The sequence below is a fragment of the Falco punctatus genome (assembly GCF_963210335.1).
Source record: "Falco punctatus genome assembly, chromosome: 6".
In the NCBI taxonomy this organism is placed as follows: Eukaryota; Metazoa; Chordata; class Aves; order Falconiformes; family Falconidae; genus Falco; species Falco punctatus.
Window position 1 is genome coordinate 16090780 of NC_137585.1, and position 14884 is coordinate 16105663.

At 38.6% G+C, this 14884-nt stretch overlaps 1 protein-coding gene across 4 annotated transcripts in view; it reads left to right on the forward strand.

Moving 5' to 3' along the window:
* Nucleotides 1–14884, forward strand: part of SCUBE1 (signal peptide, CUB domain and EGF like domain containing 1) — a 218476-nt gene that overhangs the window by 41615 nt on the left and 161977 nt on the right. The gene's annotated exons all lie outside the window — the stretch shown is intronic.

Genomic DNA, 14884 nt, shown 5'->3' on the forward strand with positions numbered 1-14884 from the left:
CTAAACCAGCATTCCTGTCTTGCAGCGCCCCTTTAAAATCTGTGGGCTTATTTTAAGAGAGGAGAGGTTTTAGCCCTGGCATGTAGGCTTAATTCCTGACTGGGTAGTAGTAGCCTACAGTCTGATGCAGATGCCAAAAAGAACATTAGTATGTATGCATGTATGTATGTATATCACATCATATCATTCATCCTCTTTCAGTGAATGTTCCAGTACTTTGTTTTTCTTTCAAAACAAGCCCAAAACAGAATCCCAAATCTACCTATTCCGGCTCTTGTTTGTCTGAATGTATACACTGGGATGGGGGTTATGGCCTAATCTGCCTATCAACATGAAGTGGGAGGAGAGTTGCAAGGGTATGAGAGATCATTTCTAAAGCTCCCAGCTGTAATATGTCAAGAAGGGGTACATAACTCATTTAGGATTGCATAATCACTGGTATGATTAGAGACCAATGTCTTCCTTTTAATTTAGCTTTATTTCTCTTCTTCTCCAGGCAGCTGTGCACAATGTGTTCCTTGCTTGAACTCCAGACAAATGCTTCTATTACTGATGTTTATTTTTCTTTATGTTTCCCAACAGCTCAAATAGATTTTATTTTTTATGTGAACATTTTAATATAAAACTAAAGAGCTTTTGTAAAGTTGTTTTTAGTTTCATAAAAACAAATACTTTAAAGAGAAGCTGAGAAATGGTTAATTTTCTTGGCTGTCTTCCAGTTTTCCGAGCCCTTCTTTCCTAATTCCAGGAGACTATTAGGTGAGCTGACAGTTAAGTATTGTCCTCCTCTAGCACATCAGTGGGGCCTCTAATAATATTATCAGTCATAAACTTTTCCAGATTTTCATGGTTGCTAATCTTAAGCTCCTTGGCAGATGGAGGGGGGTTGAATACACCCAATAGCCTTCTTTTCATAACTCTTCGTTTTCATTAAAACATAAGTAAAATTACGGTATTTTTGTAGAGAAAGTTATTAATCTAAATCTTGAAGCTCTTACTCATTTCCAGGATTCCAGTGTGAGTTGTACTTGAGCAGAACTTCAGGACTTGGCAGTTGTTTTAGGTCTTAAGAGAAGGAGGTCAGATTCCCAAATCAGGGCTCAGTGGTTGAGTAGCAGGGATCTGTTCTAAATGTGAGGGGCCCCGGCACAATATATATAATATATACTTATAGACAGGATGAAAAGTGTTGAAATGCAAGTTTTAACAATAGATGTATCTGTGTGTTTTAAATCTTTGCGTTCTGTATTTCTGCAAATGATAACTAGCAGTGATTGGTCCTTGGAGAACAGTAAGAACCTTGGGATTAGAGGACCCCTGCAATTGGGGCCTAGAGGTATTAAGCTGCTGAACTTCCCCCAGACAAGCTGCAGTGGGTGCATACATAAAAATCCATGCTGCAAATTGCACAACTAACTGAATTGCAGTGGTGCATGCATTCTTTCAGAATGAAAAACTTGAGTGCATTTTTTGAAGTTTGGTTTTCAGATGCAAGCCTAAATAAAAAAGAAAGTTACTTTCTGAAATGTTTCTGCAGCAAACTAGTTTTTACTGTATTACTGTTTTCAGTTCTTTTATCAGTCTTGCTTGGTCTGTACATTTAGATTAATGATAACAGCTGTGATTCATCACAGTAATTTAAAGTATCAAGTCTTTGTGGTATGGTGGCATACATTAATTTTTATAAAACATGCTACCATTCTGCAATACCTTCTACTAAGCAGTGACTAGGTACTGAGCGAATATGAATTGTTAGAGTGATAAGTAAATGTTCTATAGACAATTCTGTATTAGATGTTTACATACAGCTTCTGTATCTATGTGTTTACTATTATTACTTGATTGTCTACATCTTGTGAGAATGTTCATGGTGCAAGTGGTAGCAGACAATCGTAGAAATAAGTTAAATGTCTCTTTTGAGACAAGATTATAATACGTTACTTCTGCTTCCTCTTCAAAACCTTAGATTTAGTTTTATGGCATCCAGTAGCTGTAGATATTTCCAGACTGTGAGCCATTGCAGCCTCTTCTCTTCATGGCAGGTTCCATGACGGACAGATGAGAATAGTTATCATGGTGTTTGCATACAAATTTGAAAAGCATTAAATAACCAAGAAGTCAAGCCCTGCATGTCTATAAAGTTTATGAAGCCCTCACATTAAGAATCACTTACTTTAAACATCGTATTCTGTGCTTCAGCTGATGGACTGTAAAAGTCTGCATATAAGCCATCTATCTGTATTCACCTTGGAGTCACTAGAGAGAAATAAGTACTTTGTGTGTGTGACTGCCCTCATCCTAAAGTATGTATTTACTGTAGCTGGGATGAACTTCCTGGTGTTTTTTTATGGATGTAGTCCCATGGACTTCAGTTAATCAACACCTTTGAAAATAAAATTGTTGCTATTGCTAGTTTGGAGCCCAACATTGGAGACTGATCTAGAAAATATGTCCGTGTTCACTCTGGAACTCCAACAAAAATATGGAATTTTCATTGTGATTGATGGAAAGGTCTCGAATATCCAGCCCTCTCTGAAGCTAGGATCTGAACACGCTGCTTTTTCTATTTCTGTATCTGAAAGTTTCCCCCTTCAAAAACACTCTGATGTTTGGTCACCCTACCTTAATCTTCTGAGCTCAAATGAGGTATAACTTTCTTTACATGTTAATTTGACATGTTTGCTTCCTTAAGCCAATGTGATATGAGAAGTACCAAACCAAGTGACAGTATAAATCATCATAGGCCCAAGGTTTTATGGGGAAATAATCAAAAGTCTAGAATAAATCTTGGTTGCTGTCAACTATGAAGTTAGATTCTCAGACTGTCATAATGAATTAAGAAACTGAGAGCTATGTGACAGCAGCATCAATCTCAGTCTCTTGTTTCTGCAAGTCTTCTTGTTGTCTGAGTCTTTTTTTTTTTTTTTCTCCTCTTTCTTTTAAATACTTACTCCCTGGAGGAGATAATCAATCATAGTAAAGATTTCTCTACATGGAACAATAAGGAAAGTAAAGAATAATCAGTTTAGAGTGTGAAGTTAATAAGTTAAATCAGTTAAATCCTATATGGGTGCTCTTATTTGGTCTGATATGACTGTAGATGTCTGTGTCTTAGTTCAGCAAAGTCAGTTTTATTCTCCATTATTTATTCTGCATGCTTACTGCTTTTTCTTGTTTATATTAGTTTCATGTCTTTTGTTAACTAATCTTGTTTCTCCTAATAGCAAATTTCTAACCCAGTGTGGCCTATATTGATGTATACCTTAAGACAAAAACTATAAAATATAACCAAAGTTTTGTATTTAGCACTAATTTAAAGCAAGGGAGAAAATGTATTCACCTGAGGGTACAAGATTTCAGCCTGTAACGGGTGTGTTTACCAGTCATACGTGTATGACATTCGAGCCTTCCCTCATGGAATGGTGTCTTTTTCAATCCTAGAAATTACATAGATCCAGCTAAAACACTGAATTCATATGGATTACAAAAAGACATCAAAGTGGAGAGCCATGAAGTCATCTGGTCTCTGATTTCAAATATAGTCACTATCATTATACTATGCTTAGAATCAATCAGTTCTTGGCAGTGTTGGTTTATGTTACACGGTATGATTTATACAGTCAGGAAATAGCCATCAAAAAGAATAGTTGCTGCATAGTTGCTTACTGTATTAGAAAATGAAAAAAAACTCCTTTCCAGTATGGATGAGTACCAGATGAAAGGTTGGTAGTGAATTTCCTTGTTAAGTAGATTCCAGGGCCTTTGCTTTCTGTAGTGGCCTGCTTTTGCTGTTTAATACTTTCTGTGAATTTTTGCATCTTGATGTTATCCTTTTGACTTCAGTGTACAATGTGCAAACTTAAAGAATCAAACTACAAGACCTAGATAGAGGATTATTTTTACTGCTTCTGTTACCTTCTGCAGAGTTCAATCCAGATCCTTCCTAAGTATCTCAAAATATTCCCTGTGTACACATTCCTTACTGTATCAGAGCACAAGATGTAGTTTTGCATAAAAGAGGGGCAGGAAAGAACATGGACTAGTTGATGGTAACATATTTTGATATGACTTTGTGCTGACTGTAGCGAATATCTAAATAATAATCTTAATAATTGCTAATTAATTAAAAAGTCACTAGACATACTTTATGAGAATGACTGTTCAGAGAATTTGCAAGGTTTAGGATTAAAGCAAAATTTTTGATTAAAGGGCTTTAGTGGATATGGAAAGAAATGTTTGGAAACAATAGAAATATACTTTGTTAAATAAGTAAGACTGGAGTGGACCTATGGTATTGTGCTGTGGGACAGGAGTGGAAATGAAAGTCAGGGAAAAGCTCTTCCACTCCATCTTCACAAAAGAAAATTTTAGTTGAGGAGGAAGTTCCTACAGGAATGAGTATTGGGCTGTAGTACAGCCTCTTCAGCAGAGTGGTTATACCTTAGTTAAAGCAGAATGGAATAGAACTGAAGAGTTTAAAAGAATGGAAAGATATATTTGCTGAATTTATTTAGATGGCAGTGTTGCAGACACTCCTCAGCAAGTCAGGCATCCAGAGTTCCGGGAGCCTTCAGCGTTGTGAACTCTAGGTTGTATGTTAGTGAGCATACTGTCATGGCGTTTTTTCCTGTCATAAGAAGAAATGTGCAGAGAGGACAAGATTTCTGTTCCAAGACCTTGAAAACTGGCTCTACTTTGAAAATTATGAATGTAAAATTGTATAGTTCTTTATGGGGGAAAAAGGTTGGAGTTTTTTTTGTTCTGTGTTTTTTGTGGGTTTTTTGTTAATTTTGAATTGTAGGGTACACCATACAGTTTTTTCACGCTGGGGTTTTGCTTTTGTTTTTTTCTTCCTTGTATTAGCTATTGTATCAGACAACATACTAGCCAGAGAAAACCCATAGGTGAAATATTTTGTCAAAAAAATATTACAAAATAAGCTTGAATGGGAAAGAACTACATTATTCTACATGGGTTTTTTACTCCTACAGAGTTTTTCCAACAAAGTGCGTATTTAAGTATACAAACAACTTGAAACTAAGTGATCTATTTTTGTGTATCTGAATAATAATAAAAAAAAATCCCTAAAGTATTCCTACTGTATTTCTATCATGACTAATACAGGCTGAAAAGTTTTCCACTATTGATAACTTATATTGTTCGATTAAAGTACCAGAGCCGTATTTTTTAGATACATAATAGTAAATAAAGAGTAGCAATATTTCAGTATTGCCTTCAGAAAAAGTTTTTGCAATTCAATATCATGAGTATATACATTGGTATATTTAGACTTAACCGGGGAGCTTGTATGATTGCCTCTGAAAAAGTTGAGAAAATTTATTTAATTATTTCTGTTGTTTATTTTCAAGCCATAACTAAGGAACTGCTTCAGATATCAGTCAGAAACACAATAAAAATTACCAATATGACAGCAAAAAAGTGGGTTCTGTATCCCACTAGTGATTTATAGTGACAGGTGTGGAGCTGCACTTACAGGACAGGGAGCCAGACTTCTGTCGTGTGACTTAAGAATCGTTTAGAGCTTGATTTTATAAGATGCTAAGCACCCCGGTCCCAGTGCACCAAAACTTCTATGTGCACAGCAGCTATGTGTGACAATATCTGCTGCCTGTGCACCTGCAGTGCTTTCTTTAACAGGCCTGAGACTGTCTGTATGCCACCGAGTGTTATTCAGTTCTTTAACAAAACCTAAACTCCCAGTATGAATAACTTACAGACGTCTAAGAGAATTGATTTTACGCACTTCAAAAACAACTGGAAGAACTCCTTGTAACTATAAATTGAGTATCGATTAGGCTCTGAAGGGACCACAGGCTTAGCCTGTTAATGACTGCACATTGAAAGAATGTGAAAACTCGTTCTTGTGCTCTGAAATGATACAAATATCCTGTTTATGCACTGAATATTTTGCTTTGAGTGTGTGAATTTGAAATCGGAACTCATAAAAGAATTCCAGGAAGCTGAGCTTCAAATAAAGAGATTCCAACAAGTGTCCACTTCGTAATTTCACACAAGCTATGTTTCTGAGTGGGGCTTCAGGGACTTCAAGTTGCAGAATTTGTTAGTGAATGGTCAGTCCATTTGCCTTAACATGTAAACAGCTTTCCCTCTGACTTAAGATTCTGTACAACCAACATCAGATATCTTAGAGTAAAAGGTAAAAAGGCTCTTAGTGGAATTAGTTGCCTATAGAAAGCTCTGACTGATTCCTGTTATTTACATATTAACTTGTGCATGAAACACAAGGTTTATCTGTCTTGTATAGGTATTTAACCTATCTGATGCTAATGCAAAGTGGGTAGATGCATTAACTTCATATATTGGGCACTGATAACAGAAGACCATGACTCTTACCTACTTTGTTTTAAGAAAAAATGCACACTCTTATATTGCCATTGTAGAAATCCATTTATGTGTTCCCAGGTGATGGTGAAAAGTTCAGCTCTGGAGAATTTTATGGGGAAGGTGGGGATAAGGCAGTTGTTTGTTTTGATTTGTGTTCTTTGTGTTGGCTTTAGGGTACCATGCCAGCTCCAAACTTATTAAATTCTTCCCTTCTTTACATTGTTATGACATTCCTGAAGTCAGGTTTTTGACCACTGTTGCTTTTCATTGATAATTTCTGGCACTCTTACTGATCAAGGCAATGCTGATCCCTCTTTATAAGAGATGCATGTGGCTGGTGATGTTCATTTGTTGAGTTGCATAGCACTAACTCATCTTCCTGCAGCTTACATGTTCTAATGGGCAGCTGCTGCTTGGCTGGTGCACCACTGTTCAACCCTTTCTAAGGCTGTTTTCTTAAAACCATATTGTCAAACCAACTAACCAGTCCAGCTTGTACTGTGTAACACAGCACAACTAGCTTGAGTGGTAAGCTAGTATTACCATTCCATGTAAAAAAGAAATGTTTACTGTAAGATCTTGAATATCTTTCAGATATTTCTATCAAGAGAAATCAGAGAAAATATGTGTTCTCAATACTGAATTTTAGGAGAGTGGAAATGCTGAACTAGTTTCCCAGGTGGCATAAATGCCCATTTGCAGAAATATTTTGAGCCAAATGAAGCATTCATTCACTGAAGATGTACCTACTGGAACTCTGGAACTATTCAGAAAGTGAGGCTGCGTTTATCAAACACTGTTCACCAATGGAGATACTTTCAGGAAAATTTAATTGTTTTGATACCATCTACAGGAGCAATTTCAGCACTTCCAAAACTTTTTCAGCATTTCCTTGTTCCCCAAAATTTTAATGAGTAGGTACGTGCCTGACTAAGCCAATGTGCCTGACTGAGCCAGTGTTTTTCACCTCCTGGTATCGTTCTTTTTTTTTGATGTGGTGTGGTTGTTCTTCAGACTCTCCTGTTCCTTCCACTTTTCATGAACTTCAAATGTTATTGATACAGAGGGTGAGAATCTTCATAGACTACTGGATGCTGCAGTGCTTATGTTAAAATCCCTCATCTGAATCTAGATGTTACTGTGTTACTGATAGATAACAAAGAAAATCATTAATCTAGCCATTTTCTCGGCTTTTATTACCAAAGCTCAGGAACAAAATGGTTCATGTTGTATAGTCCTGGGAAATGTTGTCAACTTGAGATTAAAAGGTTGTTTCATTTTTCATGTCAAGTTGCATGGTGTCTTTGACCCACAGCAAATTCTTTTTTTTTTTTTTTTTTTTTTGGGGGGGGGGGGAGAAAAAAAATCATAATGACAAAAGCTGTTTTGAGTTAACCAAACCAGATTTTTCTGGTTCTGGCACAATCTATAAGTAGATGTAAAAGGAGACAGCTATAAGCAGTAGTTATCCTGGAAGAAGGATAGAGAATACAGTGCAGATAGAAGAATACAGAGAATGCAGTTAGTGATGCTCCAGAGAAAGCCCAGGGACAAGACAAAGTAAGGGATATTATGATGATAGACTGGGTAGTTTACTCAACTTGTCCCAGATTTTTGCGTCAGTTGATCAGGACTGCTGCTTGTTTGCCTCTGTAATTAATTTCCCTCCTTCTAGTTTATGGAGGATTGTTCATCCAGCATTGCAGCTTGGAGTGCCCTGCATACATACATCAGTGGGAATGGCAAGCTTATTGCTAAGGGGGCTGGGGCTGTCCGAGCCTCACAGTAAGAGTCTCATGCCAAGCTGGAGGCTGTTGGCATTTCCTGGACAGTGGCACTGTAGATGAAAAGAAGCAGAGTCAAATTCATACAAAATTGTTTTAAAGACCTGCATCAGAAGAATGGACAACTTATTAAAAAAACAGTTGTTTGGAAGCATTGTTGTGTTTAGGGACTATTGTCAAGGAGTCAAGTGAGAGGATAGAAGCTACAACTAAGATGTCACATTAAGGGGCTTGGATGTTTATTTTGGAAACGTTAAAAGCTGCGAAAAGAAGTTTGATGTCTTAAGAGAACAGACAATGGTGCCCAGTTGTTTAAGAAAGGAATAAACAAGTGACATCAGGGGACTTGAACTTGATGCAACATTTGCGCAATATCCATGGGGCTGTTTACTTCAGCTCAGCAAATGGGCACCCATCACATGCAGCAGTTAAGCTCTTGCATTAAGTGAATATTTCCTGTGCTATACATAGCAAAGAAGTCTGTTGCAGCTGCATTTACACTGTGTTTGTGTAGTGTGAAATTTAAGGAATTCCACTGTGTGTCACAAAATAGCTAAGGAAAAAAAATATTTAAGCATTCCTTTTCAAGTTGCACACATCTATAACTGTGCAAGCGAACAAGAAGCCTAGTCAGCGGGTGTTGAGGTGTTGGATGATTGTAGCCCGTTAAGAGGCGGGATTCTCCAGGACAGATAGTGGGCAGCATTTTAAGTGTTGTATCCTTGTACATAAGGAAAGCATGGTTCTAGAGGCCAATTCATTGATCTTTTTAGAATTATTTCAGTATACATAATGCAAGAACATCCCTGTGATTAGTACTTCATGTTTCTCTTCTGTAAAATGTGCTTTATTTTTCAGGAAAAGGTAATTTTCCACACTTTGTGTTTTTTTTTTAATGTGTCCCTCAGTAAACATTCACTGCTGTAGGATCCGTTTTTTTGCAAATGGATCTTTTCTCAGCAAGGGCTGTAGTGAACATTTCCTCCACTGTGGTAGTGAATGAAGTACTGCGTTCAAGGATGTGGTGTTCTTTTTCCTTCTCTGTCATGATCCACACAGTGGACTCGTGATGGTTCGTTTACTATGATCTCGAAGCGCAAAAATCAAGGCGACCACGCCAAGGGGTTATGCTTCAATTAAACAGCACAATGTTTGCCCGTAAAGCGGCGTGCGGTATGTAAAAAGACAGAAAATGAAGAAAAGATAAAGTAAAAAGAAAAGGAAAGAGGATTATAGCTACCACCACAGGTCCAAGGCGTCCCTATGGTCCCAGGTCCAGGCAGCATCCTGCCGGTCCTTCTGATTGTCGTGATCCTTGGTGGGGGAGATCTCCTAAAATTCGGTTGCTAAAGAGTCCTCTTTTATGCGGAGCAGTACACGTTGCTCCTCCTCTGACACATGGCTTGTTGTCAGTCTCTGCCTTCTTGAGCAAGATTATCACGCATGTTATGGTTTGTCGTAACGACAACAGTTGTTATGTGACCTTATTGTAGTTGTTCCTTCCAGCGCCGGGTATCAGGGAGCGGCATAGTACTCCTCATACCATGCAGTTCTCCTTCAGGGTCTCGGTGTCCATGAGGAACACATTCCATCTCCAGGTCTCTGTTAGCAATGTTGAGACAATATCGTTCTCTTTAGACCGACTCTTACATTCTCTTCACCAGATTTTTCAATTTCTGAAAAAAGGGGGCAAAAAAGCAGAATTCTAGCCGTATGTGCAAATAGTAGAAAATTTGGGCCCTGTTTTTAAATTCTGGGTGAGGTCTGATTTCAGATCTCCTGGAGGCACAAATGATGTGTACATAGGTAGTAGTTTCTCTTTCTTCTAATAATTCTCCATGCTCATATAAAGTTGGTCTAAGAATGATGGTTTAGTATTAATTTCAATTAGCAATGATTTCTGCTTCCATGACCTCGTCAGCTGATGCAATGTATCACCCTCCCAACCTTGACAGCGTGTCGCTACTTGTATGGCCATTCCAGCAGGAACACCCGCCTACAACTTCTAATCTGATACCACTTGCTTCACTCCTGCATTCCAGATTTACTCTTTGGGCTTCCACAGGTGTCTTGAAATCAGATCTTCCAAGACACCCACTCCAGTACAGATCATGGTACTTGGAGGGGATGGAATAGAGAAGTAGAAGAATATGTGCCAAATGTTGCTGTCATTAAGGTTAACGTCTGGAAATGAGCACTTTTTGTTTTAAACATGATATACTGAAGTCATTTGAATTGTCTCTGTAATTATCATATTGGTGTATTGCTGTGCTTTAGGGCTCAAAATAGGTGAGGTAGACAGCATGAAGCTAAGGGGGAATGGTAAGGTCAAGAAAGATGCAGAAAAGGCAGGCCAGGAATATATTTACTGTTTCTCTCAATAGTGGAATTAGGAATTCATTCAGGCTATGAAGCAGTATATTTGAAATAAACAAATGTATGTCTTTTTAAATGTAACTGATCGTTGAATTGCAGAAGTAATTGCCCCATCATGTCGTGTTCAGAAAAGATTGGACAAATTCATACAGGAAAGATCCAGCAGGACAATGGTCTAGCAAATGATTTAGGAAGGTTAATAGGTACATGCTTGCTGAAAGCTGGGAGAGCATGCCAGCAACGGTTCTGTCCCATTTCCACAGTCTTCTCCTGAGTGTCCACTACAGGGCAGTGTCAAAGAGAGGATGCTGGGCTAGATGTTCTTTTGGTACAAGAATAGCTATGACTATAGTAAATGCAGAAATGTGATTTTTCTGATGACGCTTTTCAGCCAACTTTCTGACTAGAAATATTCAGAATATGATTTTAGAATCCCAGAATCAAGCACAATATTTTCTGAGTTAGCAGTTGCCAACCATTTCTCTTACAAATACAAGATATCGTCAGTGGTGGATTTTTGCTAACATTTGAGGAAGGTCTGCAGTATTGCTATCGGCAGTTCATCTCTCTATCATGATGTTCTGCACTGGTAAAATAGGCATCTTACAGAATTTCCCCAAAAGTTTCAAAGAGTAGTTTAGAGAAAAACTAGCGGGATCAGCTCTCTGAATCATGAGTCAAAGTTCTTAGAAGTATCTTAATGCTATAGTAAGTGGATTGTACTGTGGCTCTGAAATACTTTGGAGACTTTGAAGGTGAGACTCTTTTCTGAGGGCCTCAAGTGTTTATGAAAATGCTGGTGTGAAAGAAAAATGTCAAAAGAAAGGAAGAGCTGATGGCAGGAAACAGACAGTGGAACAAAATACTGTTCTTTACATTGACTCTGTGTAGTGTTTCCACTTTCATATCTTCCTGCTTGTGGTTTTGGTTTCGGGTACCTTTAGCAGACCTTTCTCCCTCGGTGACATCCAAACAGGACACTCGATCAGAATAGCTTCTTTAGGCCAAATACTGCGGCAAGTTCTGAGCCAGATCAGGGTGAAATACCAGTGGAGCTAGTTTGAAAAGTTAATCAGATAAATTAAATGAGAAACCAAAAGCATTCATTTATTTAATAAATAAAACATCCATCTTTATCAGCGGTAATGTTTCCTACCCTTTGATACAGTTCCACACTACCACTCTCTAGAGGATCTCATCTTACCAAGATACAGAACACAAGTTTGATTATGTGAAGGCAGTGGGCGAAAGAGCTAGAGGTCTTATGCAAAATCAGACATGCATTAATTTGCATAACGCTTCTGATTTATAGTTAGATCTATATATGTATGTATGCATATATGCATCCATTATCTTTCCTTCTCTTCTGAAAGATACTTCTCCTTTCCCAGCCTCTCCCTGAGCTGGCTCTTCCCTTATTCCTTGTTGTCCGTGGTGACGACTAGCCAATTTGAAGTCCAGGCCCTTATCTCCCTGGAAACATGGGTTTGTCACTCTGGTCTAAACTCTGTACAAGCAATTCTGGCTCTTGTGCTGATTGTCATCTTAACTCTTTGTTTGTGCTGGTAAGGAGTAGTTAAGAGCTGTGGAAGCAGAGTTATTTCTAGATGCTTCTTCCATCAGGGATCGTCTTTGGTAGATGTAATCACAGGACAGTTCTTTGTGATGAGTGTTACAGAGAATGGCTTAAGCACATATATTAACTTCCTCCTAGTTTTCCTTCCTCTTTTTGAGGATGAGGGTTGTGGCAGCCATGTGGGATAACCGTCTGAGCTCAGCTCAGGTGAGAACCTTTTTCCATCCTTTTGTGAGTTGGGATTGTGTAGGTTTGCTGAAATTTTGCTCCAGCTTCCACCCTGGGATCATCAGTAGGATTTCGAGGCTCAGCTCCCCCATAAGCAGTGAATAATGTACTCCAGCAACCAGCACACTGTCAGGTGGTCAGGCTGAGACGGATGAAAGAACTTGTGACAGATAGGGAGCTTGGGAAATAGATTGTGGTTTCCATATACCAGTTGAAAGGGAGACCTGCACCTGCTGTCTTGGGGCGGTTGTCCTCGGGGAGACAACCCTGGTCCTGGATAAGATGACCAGTGGTAGCTGATTTTGTGCTAAAGGTTGCCAAAGAAGACACTCTGTTTGCTCTTTAAAAATAATGCCTTTTTTTATAAAGAATAGAGTAATAAAGAGAGATTTGTATTTGTGCTCAATAAATTGAAAGGTTTTTAAAATAGGTTTAGTTGTGGCTTGAGTAGATATTTGAGTGATGGGGTTTTACATCATAAGCAACTTTTTTCCTATATCTAGTTAGGCCCTGAGTTTCAGATCTCCAGCAGTGTGTAAACTGTCCCACAGAGTGGCACCAATTAAAGCCCCTGAGAATCCACCCTCAGTTTTTCAAAACAGTCACAGCCCAGTCTGATGTGTAGAGCCTCCAAAACTGGAGCCAGAAGAGCTTTATTGAAAACCTGACTACTTATTTTGGTGTTTATGTGGAACTTAATCTCTAGAAAATCTGGTCCAAAATGCAGTTTTGCATATGCTGCATTACCGATGTTTACACGTTCAGCTGGGTAACTTGAGCTGCATTGAATGAGAGTTGCACAAACAATGAAGGAGAGAAAAAGCCCCTTTGGCAGCTATTTCATTTGTGAGCTTTGAAAAAGATCGGATACATGAAGGAATTACTCTGCCAGATCTACCAGAGCATGAGCTCCTTGGGAGTCAATGGAGTTCTCTCTCCTAACTTCAGAAGACTTTTTTTACCGCATTCTCTAAACTGGGTTAGTAATAGGCTGGTCATAAAGTGATTTTATTGGAAAGAAAGTTTACCAAGTAAGTAATTCAGTAAATACTTTCCAGGCAGCTATGCCCAATAGATTGCTTGGTATGGTGGATAATAGCAATACTACCTTTTAAGACTGCAGTAATACAAAGTGCTCCAAAAAGCCTGACCCCAGTAGGCCTGAGAAGAGAAAATGTTAATCCTGCACCACCAGGCCAAGATTTATTGGAAGGCATGTAGTATGGAGATAGAGATATAGTAGTCCGAGATCCCAGCTGCTCCCTTTCTTCAAATCCTTCTCTTCATAAATGCATATTAAAATAATTTTGAGGCAAGTAATTGAAAACAATTGGAAGAAATTCCACATAGTAAAACTTTTTAAAAGAGTTTAAATTGTAATAACTTTTATTCAAGCATATGGATTTGGGGCTCGGTATTAAATTGAGCTGTCTCTTTATGTAAGTAGTAAATCACCAGCATTTGCTATCATGAACAGAAAAAAATGTTTATAAATGATTGCATTTGTTTCGGATTATTCATCAGATCTGGAAGGCAATTGTTCGAGTTGCTTTGTGATACTGTAAACAGAGCTCAGTGAAGGCCATGTACTTTGTAGCAAAACTGTGGGGTTTGTGCATGTACCAACTGAGACTTTTTCCTTCAGTTAGTGTTCCACTTGCCTTCCAGAGATGATCTAGATTCCAGTGTGCTGTTTTGAAGGAACAAGTTTGGGTTGCCACTAATAGAGCAGCAAGGCCCGCTGACTCACAGAGGAAGGATCTCACAATAGTTGTCTTATTTATCTTCCCTTCTTATACTGCAGTAGACAAGGAAAGTCTTCACTTCTCCTTTTTCTATGCACTGCCAAACTGCTCTGATGGGGTTATGAAAAGGTTCAAATCCGGAAAAGAGCAAGAACTGAGGGCAGGGAGGATTTTGATACAGAAAAATTGAGGCAATAGTGCTTAACATTTCCTGGTAAATAAAAAAAGGAGGACTGTCTACGCACTTCCATTGTAGTTCAAGGCAGGAGGAGACTGCTTGGTTTCCCTGGGTACTGCTGTAATTACCCTAGAGCTTTTTTTCTCTATGAGAAAGAGCTACAATTTCTGTTGTGTGAAGCACAGGCAGCACACTCACACAAACAGCAATAGCAGGCTTAGCCGAGCAAGCTGCTGGAACTAGCCAGTGTTCCTGCATTAGTTACTGGCGTTTCAAAGCTTCCTGGCCTTGCCTGTAAGAGTGCTGCAAAAGCAGCTTGGTTTTTACCACAGTGCATGTGGCCAGTCCTGGAGGAGTTAATTTCTGCAGGAGCTGTGCCAGCTGTTAGGAGGTTTTGAATGTTGTGGATCATTATCTTTGTTGTGGTTTTTTCCTCCCTCCAAAAATAAAATGAAAGCAAAAAACACACCAGCTCGTTTGCTGACATGTTGGCATATACTGTGAAATAACTAACTGGTTGCAGGATCTCCATAAAAAAGGAAAACATGGATTTTTCAGGTGGCAAGTTGCTTTTATCCAAAGGAGAAACAGGAAATCAATATGATATACCTTTTATGAGCAAAACAGGAGA